Here is a 15,348-nt window from a genome sequence, read left to right as displayed (position 1 = left end):
GCCATCCATGCACCACCTTTGACACGTACTCACTACCGTGGCATGTGAACAACCCACAAGGCCTGATCTTTTTCCAAGATCGAAGTTCTGGGGCCAAGAGCCATCACAATTTGTCTTTCAACAAACTCCAATAAATTGGCAGCTTTTCCCATTCTGACACCAAACACTCTACTGACCAGAAAGTCGGTCCTCTAGTGATATATATACTGCTCTGTGAACTGCATCTGTGACACAATTCAGTTGCCAGGCATGCTCGTTGCTCTAGGCTGGGGGACCAAAAAGTGCCTGTGTATAAAACAGAAGAAACATACCATACACATCCGAGCACATCTGAGTAGCATCTTAACAGACTCAGCCATGGAGCTGGTATGCACTGACTACCTGCACCTGGAGCTGAGTCATGGAGGATGTGAATATATTCTGGTGTTCATGGACTATTTCATAAGGTTTGCCTAAGCCTACCCAACTAAAAACAAGATGGGGTGGACTGTAGCTGAGCGCATGTTCTAAGATTACATTCCACACTTTGGACCAGGGCAGAGTTTGAAAATGCACTCTCCAACAGTTCGCTCTTAAAAATCGCCATACCACACTCAGGGCAACCCAGTCGAGGCATTCAGTCTGACCCTTTTTTAGATGTTAAGGACACTGGCAAACAAGGAAAAGGAAAGGTGGAAAGATCACTTTACTCAAATTGTATATTCTCACAACTGCACGCGGCACGACTCCACGGCATCTTCACCTTCCAGTAGACCTGACTTTCAGCCAAGTGTAGCAAATGGATGGAGTCGCATCAAAGTAATATGCAAATGGTTGAAGCAAGTACAAGATCACTGAAGGAAACAGTCATCAAGCAAGTGTGAGAGCGAAGAATCAATGTGACCGAAAAGCAATAGGACTTATACTGAAAGCGGCAGACCAAGTGCTCGTCAGAAACCTTGGAGAATGAGTGGGTCCGTGAAGTTACAATCCTACTAGGAAAAATTGTTCCCTTTCAAGGGAACTCCGAACTGCGTCCTCTAGGGGTCGCTATGGGGAACACCTTGTCGTGACCCATGTCTGAAGCATACATTGAAAAAACACCAATGAGTTGGCCGGCGACAGCTTCTGACGTCACTACCGGCGCGACTATAAACAGGCACCGGGATAAACACGTCATTCTCTTCTTCGTCTTCAAAACTGACCGTTTTGTTTGAAGCGTGCATCTGAAAGAACCGGTAAGAGCGCTCTTTCTCTGTCTATCATGGCGACTACTAGCAAGCGTTTAGACATCCGTGTCTGCGTTATTTGACACCCGATGACACACACGATCTTTGCGTCATTTGTTTGGGTAAAGAGCACGCACGCGAAGTCTTTGAGGAGGCAATCTGTGTGCATTGTGAACGTTTTTTCAATGAAAAAGCTCCGCTCTCGTTCGTCTCTCTTTCCGAGGGAAAAGAAAAAGGCAGCCATCTGCTTCCCGCGGTTCAGGACCCGCCGCTACTGAGGCACGGAGGAGAATGAGCTTGTGAGAATTTCAGGTGGATCTGTCTGAATGGTTTAAAGAGGGACTTTCCCTTTCGCACTCAAAATGCTGACGGACGAGAGAGTTTACTGATACTGAGGTTAGTGCTCTGCTGTTTTTTTTTACCCAGGAAAAGCAGGAGATATTTGAGGATGGTGAAGAAGCTGAGGCTGAGCCTTCTCAATTCTCCTGCCCTGCGTATGTAGAGCTGTTGGAGTTTATGGATCGCGCCTCGATGAGTGTTATGTTTCCGACCATAGCCCTCCACCTCAGATGAGCCTTCCATTTCTGCCTGATCTCCATACAGAGATCGTATGAGAGGATGCCCCAAGCAAAATAAATAAAAACTGCCGACATCGAGGCGATTTGCGAAAATGGCTATGAGAGGATGCCCCCTGTAAAAAGAGCTTTCATTCTGCGGGGGAGACATCCTCTCTTAATCTCCCTCCTTGCCATCTAAGCCCCTTCAAGAAATACATCTTGCTTAAATGGCAAGCTATACGCAGCAGCAGGTCAGGCTGTGGCTTTATTACACATGATGGTGGTGCTTCAAGCATATCAGACTGATCTGCTAAGAGACCTGGATAGAGGCAAAAGCCTTTTTCCTGATCAGGTAGCCGAGCTGCGCCGCACCACAGGCCCCTCTCCAGGCTACCAAGCAGGCCGCCTCTGCCAAGCGCAGGACTATGGCGGCCATGGTGGTGGCGGAGAGACTTCTGTGGATGATCCTGGCAGACATCGGGAAGAAAGAAAAGGTTTTCTTCTTGATGCTCAGGTTTCGCCTTCTGAACTTTCGGTATTTCCGTTGAGACGGTGATCGAGAAGTTTGGGGAGACAAAGGCGCACTCCGCTGCTTTCAGATCCTTCATTCCACGAAGGTCCAGGTCTGAGCCCAAACAACATAGGGGTCCTGGCCTGTCTCGATCTGAGGATCAAAGACGGGCACAGAAGGCTAGTGTCACGACACGCACTCCTCCCCCACCTGCGGGCAGGGGTAAGAGGAATTGTGGGTCACAAGTAGGTAAGCAGAACCTAAGGGATGTGATCCAGATGAGGCAGCATTCTCGTCTGAGTCCGAGTGATACTGAGGTATCTACTCATTCCCTTTATGGATTTTTAACTTCTGCTTTTATCCTCCCCTTCCTAATTCCCCTGTAACCACCGGCTCTCCACCTGATCGAGGTTAGGTGGAAACCTCTAACGCATAAACAGTCTCCTATGCTGGACCTACAATGTTTTTGGCTGGTTCTATGTTCATAGCAACCACCTTACTGATGGTCCGGACTAAAAAGAGGCACCCCTTGAGCGGGGCTCCAGCGCAGGAGGGTGGGAGTATAAAAATAACCCTTTCTGTATATACTTATGTGTAAATTGCTGGTGGTTATGTGTCTACTAATAAACTCTGTGAGTTTCCTTTGCAGTGCTCAGTTACAGTGTTTACTAAACACTCGTCAGCACCAGCCATCCGGCTTCATTGTTTCGGTATTAGGCGGCTGAGATCACAGGTTTCTGCGGGAGCCTCCTTGATCATCAGGCCTGGCACAGCACTGCAGGGAATTTCATGGATGTCCAGCCAGGTCACCCTGAGGGGTCTCCTGGCCGCTTAGGTGCTGTCGCATCCAGCGAGAAGTGAAGGTGGCAGTTACAGGAGTCTTCTTGTATATGCTGCCTCAGGTGATGCTCCCCTCGCTAGAGGTTTGTAAAATTTGAGCTTGCCTCTCCCGTGCGGTTCAGCGCCTCTGTGATGCTTAGGAACCTTTAGATCAGGGTTCCTCAAATCTTGCCCTGGAGGGCCAATGCGCTGCAGAGTTTAGCTCCAACCCTGATCAAATTCACCTATCTGTGATTTTGTAATGATCCTGAAGACATTGATTAGCATGCTCAGGTGTGTTTGATTAGGGTTAGAGCTAAACTCTGCAGGAAAGTGGATCTCATAGGCCAGATTTGAGGATCCCTGCTTTAGGTACACACGCTAAGCTCTGTGTACTTTCTGAAAACCACATGGTGGTCAGTGTGCACGTGAACACTTTGCGCACTTTCTAAAAATCCACGTATTGGTAAATGTGCATGCAAGACTCTGCGCACTTTCTGAAATCCTGTATGGTAAGGGTTACGCGCTCCGCCTCGTTCCCTTTCTTGAGATGATTAGACCTTGGTTCCTTGGGCTCCATTCAGCCAGTGTGTATTCGTTTATACACTTCAAGCATCGCTTCCCTCAACATGAGGGGCTATTTGGGTGATTTTCGTGGTAGTTTAGCAGCGCTCCCCTTTTCCAAGAAGGGTCGCCTATGAGCACGCTACTCTGGATTCAGGAGTTCTCCTCTCATATGAGACTGAGTTCACTGTTTTACCCAGAGCGCTCCAGCATTATTTTCACATACTGTTTTGAGATGCACCATTCCATCTATGCGCTGCTCTATCAGAGACCCACGAGAGCCCTTCCTTAGAACAGTATTTGAAAATCCATGCTATGGTAAGTGTGCACGTGAAGTCTTTGCACACTTTCTGAAATCCACACTGTGGTAAGTTCGCACGCTAGTATTCTGCGTTCTTTCTAAAATCCTATATGTTGAGGGCTTCGCGCGGTTGCTTCGTGCCCTTTCTTGAGTTGGTAAAAGCCCCATTTATCTTGGGCACCACTCCACCTATGTATCCTCGGATACCTATCTAAACAGGGTGTTGCTACTGGAGATCTGTTGAGACAGCTCCTTCAGCAAGCTTTTGCGGAAGCAAGGGGTAGCCCCTGTGTGACAGGCAGGACTTAGCTGTATCCCTTTAAAGGAATCTTTCCTGATTCCAAGCCTTCAGCTCTACCCCGGGCCGAGGCCCTAACAATGAATTTGGATATGTAGCTTAGGCCTTTGGCCGTAAGGGGTACTGTCACAGACAGCCGTCTAAACGTCCCAGGGACAACTCCCATGGAAATGGTAGAGTTGGTACTTAGTGTTCGCCATGATTCTGGCCTGCACTCCCCTCAGCATGGCGGCGTGGGTATACTGTTCCCTATAGCGACCCCTAGAGGACGCAGTTCGAAGTTCCCTTGAAAGGGAATGTCTCAGGTTACGAATGTAACCACGGTTCCCTGAGTAGGGAACGAGACACTGCGTCCTCTAGCTCCCTGCCATGCTTCGGACGCAAGCTTCAGACGAAGAAGTGAATGACGTGTTATCCCGGTCCCTGTTTATAGTCGCGCCAGTAGTGACGTCAGAGGCTGTCGCCGGCCACCTCGTTGGTGTTTTTTCAATGTATGCTTCAGACACGGGTCACGACGAGGTGTTCCCCATAGCGACCCCTAGAGGACGCAGTGTCTCGTTCCCTTCTCAGGGAACCATGGTTACATTCGTAACCTGAGACGTTTTACTTGCTGAAGGGGCAGGTGTCTGATAACCCAGGTTATGTAGTACTCTGATAATGGAGACAACAACAAAACTAGGACACTGCACCGTAAACCACTGCTACTGGTAGACAACCAATGAAATCTTAAAAACAAAGAAAGACAGTAGAACAGACATCCAACAAAGAGAACATCGGAGACAGTGAATTGGCAGACTCAGATGAGGAAAGTAGCGGAGAAGATGCTGGTTGGGGATCTCAGTTGGCTGGACAGAACCAAGGGAAGACAATCTAACAGAGCGAATGCCTATAAGGGGAGAATCTAATCAAATACAAATAAGGGAGGAATCAAGGACATTTTGATTTTGTCAAAATTTGTCAGAAAGAGAATTAAATACTGACTTGATACCACCTGCGGGGGTGATGTGATTGAGAAAAGTGGATAGATGCCAGTGTTAAGCCAGAAAGGGTAGCGAGGGAGGCTGAAAGCCCAAGCATGGAGGGTGAAGCTGAAATGAATAGGTCTTCTAGGTAGAAAAGGCCAAGACAGATTTACACTTATGACATCCTTGGTCAGCTTGCACTTCGACCGTACCCAACACTTAATGCAGTGACAGCCTTGTCCTATCACACACTAGCATGACAAAAAGCGATTTAAGTATGCTCCAGTGGTCATTATATTTATTTTATAGCATTATACTACATATTTCAAAATCTTTATTTGTTCATGTTTGAGAGTTAATACATGGCTTAAAGTGCCTTGTTGAAGCTTTTGTGATCACATTTGGCACGCTTGCTGGTCACGTGAACAGAAAGGGAAAAAGCATGGAAGGCCTATACATCCATTATAAAGCCACACTTATGGCAGGAAAAAGAGTGAATTGATTGCTAAAAATAGCTTTAAGAAGCAGGTGGAGTTAAATGCAAGCACATTTGCAGTTAATATGCATAAACACTAAATATCATTTTTTTTGAATATTGAATATTGCTGCTGATAAAAGGGTTCTGCTGAGTTGACTAAAGAAGGTCAAAATTAAGAAATACAGTATGACAAAAGTATTTTTTTAAATGTTGGTGACACTAATGTAAAGTAATAATTCAATTCAAGTTTATTTGTATAGCGCTTTTTACGATACAAATCATTGCAAAGCAACTTTACAGAAAATTAAGTTTCTTCAATATTTAGTAGTAGCTTATCAGTGATGACTGTCAGTTTATGTGCATATGGCAGAAATGTTAAGAAAAAAAAAATCAACAAAAGACGTAAACAAACAGACGATTAACAATATTAACAGCAATTATGCAATCAAACTTTTAGCAAAATGTGGTAGTTCTGTATGTTGTCTCTGGGTTAGCATCATCTGAGGTCCTTTAAGGGGTTGGCATCATCTCTTCTCAGGTGTTCTGGATCCAGACTGGAGCTTGTGTAAATCCTAGTTACCACGGGATGCAAATCCTATGGCAACACAGAGAAACAAATAGAGACATAATTAGCATAGCTACTGTTCCAGCCAAGTAAAATTAATTAGTTTAACCCAAAATAAAGAATAATAATGCGCATTTGATCAGATATAACTGCAGATATAACTGCAATAAGAGAGACACAGACAAATTCTTTAAAAGCAGTTGTTTGTACTTATAGTTGCCTGAGTGTGTATTGAAAAAAACATATCAGCAGAGGAGCTGTGAAGGTCCAGACATGACTCTGTTCTTTTAACTTTATCCTGTTTTACAGGTAACACTAAACTGTCAGCTGGGTCTCCTGAGCAGGGGCTTGCAACACATGCATAAGTATAAAAAATAAATAAATAAATAAAAACCCGTCATTAAAAATCATTCAGAATTGCGAACCCTTGAGAATTTCAAAATGTTTCGAAATCAATATGGCATAAAGTCGTTTGCTGATAACAGGTGACCTGCCAAGTTTGATATAAGCTCTGAACCACTGATTTGTTTCACTTCCCTATTCACATATCAGCAACCCTGTTCCTGCAGTCTTTGAGGTCCCCAAAGTTAAATAATCTTTTTTGCTCTTAATTTCCTGAAAACACCTGGCTAAATGCCATTCACACCGCTCCATTCCAACCCTCTTGGACTCACTAACTCACTATTGGCCTTGCCTTCATGAAATATGTATCATTGTGATGTTCTATTCTTTTTGAGTACCACAATCTGGCAGCTTGTGGAGAGTGTAGGAGGCAACATGTATATAGAGATTGTATCCATGATTTACAGTACTTCAGACTCGCAAGCTTTTCAACCCCCTCAATGCCAAGTTCAAAGAGATGCCGACTAACATGAAAGTCATGGCCAGTCAAGCTCCTCCAAGTGATAGGGATTCTTTATGATGCTGGTAAATCAATATTACACAGACAAACAGAAGTTGAGCATCGTCTGATTTAACTGTCGATACTGGCAAATTTAGGGTGATGTGAGGTGAGATAATGTAATGTGAGTTTTTATAATATGACTGATGCTTTTTTAAATAATAGTTGAAAAAAAACCTGTAACAACTAGGGCTGTTAACGTGTTAATTTAATACAATTAATAACAAAAAACTACATACAAATGTAACACATTTAATCATGTCCTCGATCAGTACATAGCCTTAAAAAAAATTATTATTATTATTATTTATTATATTATTTATAAATACAATGTCTTTATTAAAACCAACATTAAAAACAAAAACAAAAAACAAGTAGGCTTATTAAAAAAAAAAAACAAGTAGGCTTATTTTACTTACTTGACAAATATATACAAACCCGATTACAAAAAAAGTTGGGACACTGTACAAATTGTGAGTAAAAAAGGAATGGAATAATTTACAAATCTCATAAACTTATATTTTATTCACAATAGAATATAGATAACATATCAAATGTTGAAAGTGAGACATTTTGAAATGTCATGCCAAATATTGGCTCATTTTGGATTAAATGAGAGCTACACATTCCAAAAAAGTTGGGACAGGTAGCAATAAGAGGCCGGAAAAGTTAAATGTACATATAAGGAACAGCCTGGAGGACCAATTTGCAACTTATTAGGTCAATTGGAAACATGATTGGGTATAAAAAGAGCCTCTCAGAGTGGCAGAGTCTCTCAGAAGTCAAGATGGGCAGAGGATCACCAATTCCCCCGATGCTGCAGCAAAAAATTGTGGAGCAATATCAGAAAGGAGTTTCTCAGAGAAAAATTGCAAAGAGTTTGAAGTTATCATCATCTACAGTGCATAATATCATCTAAAGATTCAGAGAATCTGGAACAATCTCTGTGCGTAAGGGTCAAGGCCTTAAAACCATACTGGATGCCTATTACGCCCCGCGCCTAGGGGTAGTAGAAAAGACTCTTAACAGGGCATAATAAGACTGGGTTGTGGTAATGGAATCCCAAGTACGAATCACTCCGGTCGATAATCAAACAGGTACACGATGTTATTCAGAATAAGTAATTAGATTTATTAAAAGCCAACAAGTGAAACAAAGAGCATCTCTCCAGGGTGTCCCAAAGGCCAAAATAACAAACAAAACCAATCTAGAAAGAAAAAGAGTAATAACTAACCTAATCAAATAACAAAAAGTAAAATACATTTTACTTCCCTAACTTCCTAACACAAAACAGAACCCAAACAAGATAGCTCAAAACAAATCGGCAGGACACCCCTTTGCTCCACGTTCTTAGTACACAAGGTTGAAAAGGGAAAGAACGTGATCACTAGCTTTTACACTATACTTGAAAGTGACAAATTTGATCATGGCGGCCGGAGAGAAGGGATCCAGGAGCTCTCAACCCAACCGCGTCCGAACCAACAATGAGCTCCACGTTGAATGCCGGCAGCGTCCTTTTAAAGACCACACCTCGTCTCCACCACCAATGGCGATCGTACATCCCATCAGCGGCCATCCTATCAGATACCAGAGAGAATAAAAGGGAGGAGAATGTACACACACGCGCGCACACACACACCACTACACGAAACTCAGGTCGTAACAATGCCCATGATCTTCGGGCCCTTAGACGGCACTGCATCACATACAGGAATGCTACTGTAATGGAAATCACAACATGGGCTCAGGAATATTTCCAGAAAACATTGTCGGTGAACACAATCCACCGTGCCATTCGCCGTTGCCGGCTAAGACTCTATAGGTCAAAAAAGAAGCCATATCTAAACATGATCCAGAAGCGCAGGCATTCTCTCTGGGCCAAGGCTCATTTAAAATGGACTGTGGCAAAGTGGAAAACTGTTCTGTGGTCAGACGAATCAAAATTTGAAGTTCTTTTTGGAAAATTGGGACGCCATGTCATCCGGACTAAAGAGGACAAGGACAACCCAAGTAGTTATCAGCACTCAGTTCAGAAGCTTGCATCTCTGATGGTATGGGGTTGCATGAGTGCATGTGGCATGGGCAGCTTACACATCTGGAAAGGCACCATCAATGCTGAAAGGTATATCCAAGTTCTAGAACAACATATGCTCCCATCCAGACGTCGTCTCTTTCAGGGAAGACCTGGCATTTTCCAACATGACAATGCCAGACCACATACTGAATCAATTACAACATCATGGCTGCGTAGAAGAAGGAGCCGGGTACTGAAATGGCCAGCCTGCAGTCCAGATCTTTCACCCATAGAAAACATTTGGTGCATCATAAAGAGGAAGATGCGACAAAGAAGACATAAGACAGTTGAGCAACTAGAAGCCTGTATTAGACAAGAATGGGACAACATTCATATTCCTAAACTTGAGCACCTTGTCTCCTCAGTCCCCAGACATTTGCAGACTGTTATAAAAAGAAGAGGGGATGCCACACAGTTGTAAACATGGTCTTGTCAAAACCTTTTTGAGATGTGTTGATGCCATGAAATTTAAAATCAACTTATTTTTCGCTTAAAATGATACATTTTCTCAGTTTAAACATTTGATGTCATCTACGTAATAAAATATTGAAATTTGAAACTACCACGTCATTGCATTCTGTTTTTATTCACAATTTGTACAGTGTCCCAACTTTTTTGGAATCGGGTTTATATATATATATCCAAATACTATTCATCCAAATATTATATATATACTTTAATAAAAATAAATATTTAAAAACTATTTTTTTCAAAGCTTAAAAACCTTTTTGAAAAAAAAAAGGAAAAAAAAAATCACTCATTCCACCAGTGGAGTTTAGCATGCAAAATATTGCAATCCGGTTAGGCATTGGCAAGTCTATTTTTTTATACAGCACTTTACACATTGTTTCAAAGCAGCTTTACAAAACATTTTGCAGTACTAATATCTTAATTTCCACATTACACTCCTACATTTTCATGTACAGTGTGTTTTAAATTTTTAAAAACAGCAACAAAAAACAAGATTATTTCATTTTATTTGAATTTGAATTTTATTTAGTAATGAAAAGAAGCATGTAAATGGGACTGAAGAGGTAATCATCTTAATCCCCATAATATATTACTCTGATTATTACTCAATGGCAGATCCAGTTGTTACAGTATAATGAAATATAACAAATGAAAGCACACACCTCACACTCAGCCATCCTCATTTAGTCACCTGTTTTGTTCTTCATTCTTTTGGTTAATAAAGTACAGGTTTTTGTTCAACACTAACTCTCTGCTCAGCTTTATTTTATTATATTTACTGCAGTGTAAGTGAATGGTTTTATGTTAAGACTGAGTCAGAGAACAAAAGCCCGTCTTTCATGTCCAGATAATTAACAGCAGGCATAGTGCTGCAGAAAGCCATCTATGTGTGCTCTAATACTTACATCCCTGTTGAAACTCACAGAGAGGAGGAAATACGGGACAAGATGGATTTACTGACAGTACTAATAATCACACAAGTGGTCTAGAAACTTTATCAAGTACTGATGCTAGTCACCACACAAGCATTTTGATAGAGATCCGATGATCATTCACACACACAAACAAACACACACACACACACACACACACACACTTCCCTTGCCCTGAAGGAGGGTGTCGGATGAATTAGATTAATAGGTGAGAAAGAAAAAGACAGATTAAGGTTATAGAGTTTGATCGACTCTGATGTAATAAGATCTACTCCAAACTCAATGACTGCAACTGGCTCGGTGGGGAATGTGAATAAGAAGCCATAAAACACACACACACACACACACACACACACACACACACACACACACAAACACACACACACACACACACACACACACACACACACACACACACACAAACCTGCTTTCAAATGAAATATAAAGCTCCAAACTGCATCCAGCAGTCTCCAGGAAATTGATGATTTTATTATTTTTTTTTTTAGATTTGTTTTTCCTATTGCTCTAAAATCAATTTCAGTACAGACCCTAGAAAAAATCTCAGTGCTTTCTTTATTTCTTAGCTCAGGCCCACAGTATAGGCATAGATATCTGCTGAAACCTCTCAAACATGGCAGTTATAATTTATTGTACGTCTGTGCTATTTGTCATTAGCCAAAATAATAAATAATTAATAAATAAACATCTGACATGTTTTAGATCAGTGTTTTAAACACTGGTTCTGGATTTCCCTACAACACTGCACATTTTGTATGTCTTTGACACACCTACATCCAACAGAGAAAACCATTCATACACCCACAATGGACAAGACTTGACAACCAACACAGGAAACATATAATATGCCATTTTAATAATTACCATAATTTTGAGATGATAACGTGGAGCTCTAATCAGAGCTGTTCTCATCCTTAGACTGGGAATTATGCATTTTTATGGCAACACTATCAACGCCTAAACATAGCAGCTAAATACATCTGAGGCAGGTAGTACAGAAGTCACATGGTACAAGTCGTAGCTCTTAAAAAAAATTCCCAGTATACAAATTGTAATTACAAGTTCTATGAGGATGTGAATGCTTTTTATAAATTTGTATCTCAGAATTACAGTAATTATGAGATGGCGTGAATGCACCTTAAATTCACATGGTAACAAGGGTTTGACAAGGAAAAGATGCAGGTAATGAATCGCAATGGCAACAAACAAGGTCAACCCCAGTAGTAATCCCAATAGGATTACAAAACTAGACACAGAAAATGAAACAGCTGAACAATTGGAATACAAAATACACTTCAAAATAAGAGTCCTAAAACACAAAACAGTGGAAATGAGACAGGAATTGTAACACCCCTGAAATGACTGAACATCTTCATCTGTGAATATTTTTTGTAATATTTATTACACAGTACAGAGCACTAAAAAATCAAATAAATAAGATTCTTTTTTTTTTTCATATTTTATGTTGTAGCCTTATGCTTGGCATTAAAAAGTTGTCATTAAATGAAAAATCCATATTTCTAAAAGTATGATATAGATCAGTGATTTTCAAACCTGTCCTGGAGCACCCGCAGCACTGCACAATTTGTATGTCTCCCTTATCTGACATACCCACTTCAGGTCTTGCTGTCTCTATTAATGAGCTGATGAGTTGAATCTGGTGTGTAGGAAGGAGAAGGAGACATACAAAACGTGCAGTGCTGGGGATTCTCCAGGACAGACTTGAAAACCACTGTTATAGATCATATTGTGAATGATTCATTAATGCATATCTTTCTTTTTTGACATAATTTTTTAATCAGAATATCATAACATGATCTTCAATGAAAAGACAGCCTTCTCTATGGAGATGTATGATCCAAAGAGTTTAGTCCAGTTAAACCATACCCTTTCTTGTTTTCTGAAGTCCATTTATAATGTTAGCAAAATTTTTACATTAAAAAAAACATCATAATGTAGAAGTAATATGCTATTTTCTGTCCTGTTTTTGACCCTCTCTTTGAAATACCATGTTGATAGGTGTGCCTCATTCAAATTTGGAAATGAATGCCCACTGCTATGACTGAGTAACAGTTTTGTATATTAAAATAATAGATGGACACTGGTGTGATGTACTGTCGTATGTGGGTATTTTTTGTTTGTTTGTTTAAAACATATTACTAGAACATATCAAATGATCTGTAACGGACAAAACAATAGTGACACATGGTAAAAACATTGTTACTCACAGTTGTGTGTTGCAACATTACTGTCGGATCCAATATATTCATCAGTGCATCATCTTTTATTTTCAGTCTCTCTAAAAAGACTGTGTCGAATGGTGTCTTGTTTAAAAATGAATCTGCAGTAAAATGAAACGAACAGACGAACAGCATTTATTTGAACAAACCTGTGGCCTCGCATCCAAGCCCAGCCCCTTGCCTCTGTCATGATCTCGGGGCTGGTACGCCTGCAACAAAACCATTCCCACCAAGGCCAAGTAGGGACTTTGAGGGACGATGTCCTGTCAGGACACAGATAGATTGCAAGCATCTGTTCCACCTTAGGCAACGCCCCATACCCATGCTCATTCAACTCCCTTATATTTAAGTAATTTGTAATCTGGGGACTGAAGAGCCAGACTGAAAACAGTTTCTTCCATAGTCTCAACACCTCAGTATGGAGATCAGGGAAAAAACAGCAGGCCCCAACATGGAGGTTGTGATTTTATAGGCAGGAAACATCCAATTTACTTTTAGGACAAACATCCTGCCTCTTGGCTGGCCACTTGATGTTTAACTCACCACGGCACAAGTAACAACCTCCACCATCTCCTCATAAGCAAGAAATAAATGTTGAGTCCTCAATCTCTTGAGTACTCAATGCTGAGGACATCCACCTCCTCATTTGCGATTCCCAAAGTCTCAGCCCACGATGTGCCTCAGAATCACTGAACTGACTTGAGCTAAATACATTATTATTTCAAGCAGAAGGAACTGGATGAATATACAGAAAGATATCAGTCCACAATTCTGACTTGTGATGCTGTCTAGAATTAAACCACAGCATGTTGGTTCATCTTGCCAGAGAATATCTCCCCCGACTGAGCCTGGATTCTCAAGTTTTTTTTCTTTTTTTCTTCTTCTCCATTTCTGTCACCAGTGGAGTTTGCATTCCTTACTACCATCGCCTCTGACTTGCTTAGTTGGGAACCTTTATATTTACCATTATTTTTCAATTGACTGTACAGACAATGTTGGAACTGAACTGGATGATGACATCATTGTTTTCTATAGGGCAGCTTCAGTCATTGAACTGTACTGAATCAACATTGAACTGACCTCGCTGAGCAATGACACTATATAGTACAGCCAGTTTCTAGCAGTGTTAGATGATCATAGATGGCATTAAATATAAAACGATAAGAACATTTGAGACAATAAAGACATATTGCACTGTTATTCCTATAGCTGGGTTAGTCACTGCATCCATACCTACCTTTTACAGAGAAACAATACATAAAAACAGACAACCCGGGAAGTTGTCCTATCTGTCGCTGCCTTAGGTAGTTTTCAAATGAGCCTGTGCTGATTACAGACAACCCGGGAAGTTGTCCTATCTGTCGCTGCCTCACAAGCATGACTTTTCAGTTTCTCTCTCTGCCTTCACATGCTAGCGACTCTGGACTCTCACTGGACAGGCTGGGGACATTGTTGTATCATTGTTATGTATGTTATTGCTTCCTACCACACAAGCTGAGACTCAAAAGCATGGACTATTTTATTCTCTCCTTCTTCATAGGTCAGAGACTCAGAACATGGATGTATCTGTCAATGTCACTTCTCTCATAGGCTGGAGGCTCAGAATGTTGTATCTGTTAGTGTCTGAGATTCCAGTTTGGTTCCATTCTAGTGTTGTGATTGGCATCAGATAATCTAAAGTGCACACGGTTAGAATAGCATCTTTAAAGTGTCTTTACTGTAGTAGTATTTTGCTATTATTTTATTATTTATGGAAACTATTTTTTCCATTTGGATTAAATAGTTACAACAATACATTTTCTAACTTCTTTTACTGTGACTGCCTTTACATACTTACATACATTCAAGTAGTTAGTTTTGTATTTTTGGCAGATGTTGTTGTAGGCAGCATAATTTTGATGCCTACCTTGTGAAACAGCTTTGCATCAGTCTATGATGCCTTAAAATGCTTTTGTCATTTTATGCAGATCTTTTTACACAGTTTTGAAACAGAGCCATAAATTCACAAACAGTGAGGAAGTAAAGCAATCTCATTGGGCCCATGGGTCACCACGCAGCGCTGATGACAGCACACTGTCAGCTTGTGCCCTTGACTCACCGAAGGACATGTCGTTTGGAAATTACAGCCCAAGGGAGAAGGGACACACTGACTGAATACTCCTGCCTGCACATCCCATCGCCTTTATATTTACATTTAGAAGAATGTTTTCATTATGGTGTGACTAAACATTAATTATTTAAATCATCACAGAGCATGGGGCCGCTATCTTAGTCCAACTAATTGAGACAGTGACCGGCCAAAATTAGTGGTGTTTTTGCAATAAATAAATAAAAACATCAGAGAAAATAATGTTGCTTCTTTCTGTTATGTACATGTTATCTTTATTAGTGACACTGATATGGATTGAAGGCTCAGAACAGCACCAGTCTACAACTCTTCCACTAGCTG

This window comes from Cyprinus carpio, chromosome A21 (genome assembly GCF_018340385.1).
Source record: "Cyprinus carpio isolate SPL01 chromosome A21, ASM1834038v1, whole genome shotgun sequence".
In the NCBI taxonomy this organism is placed as follows: domain Eukaryota; kingdom Metazoa; phylum Chordata; class Actinopteri; order Cypriniformes; family Cyprinidae; genus Cyprinus; species Cyprinus carpio.
This window is presented reverse-complemented; position numbering follows the sequence as displayed.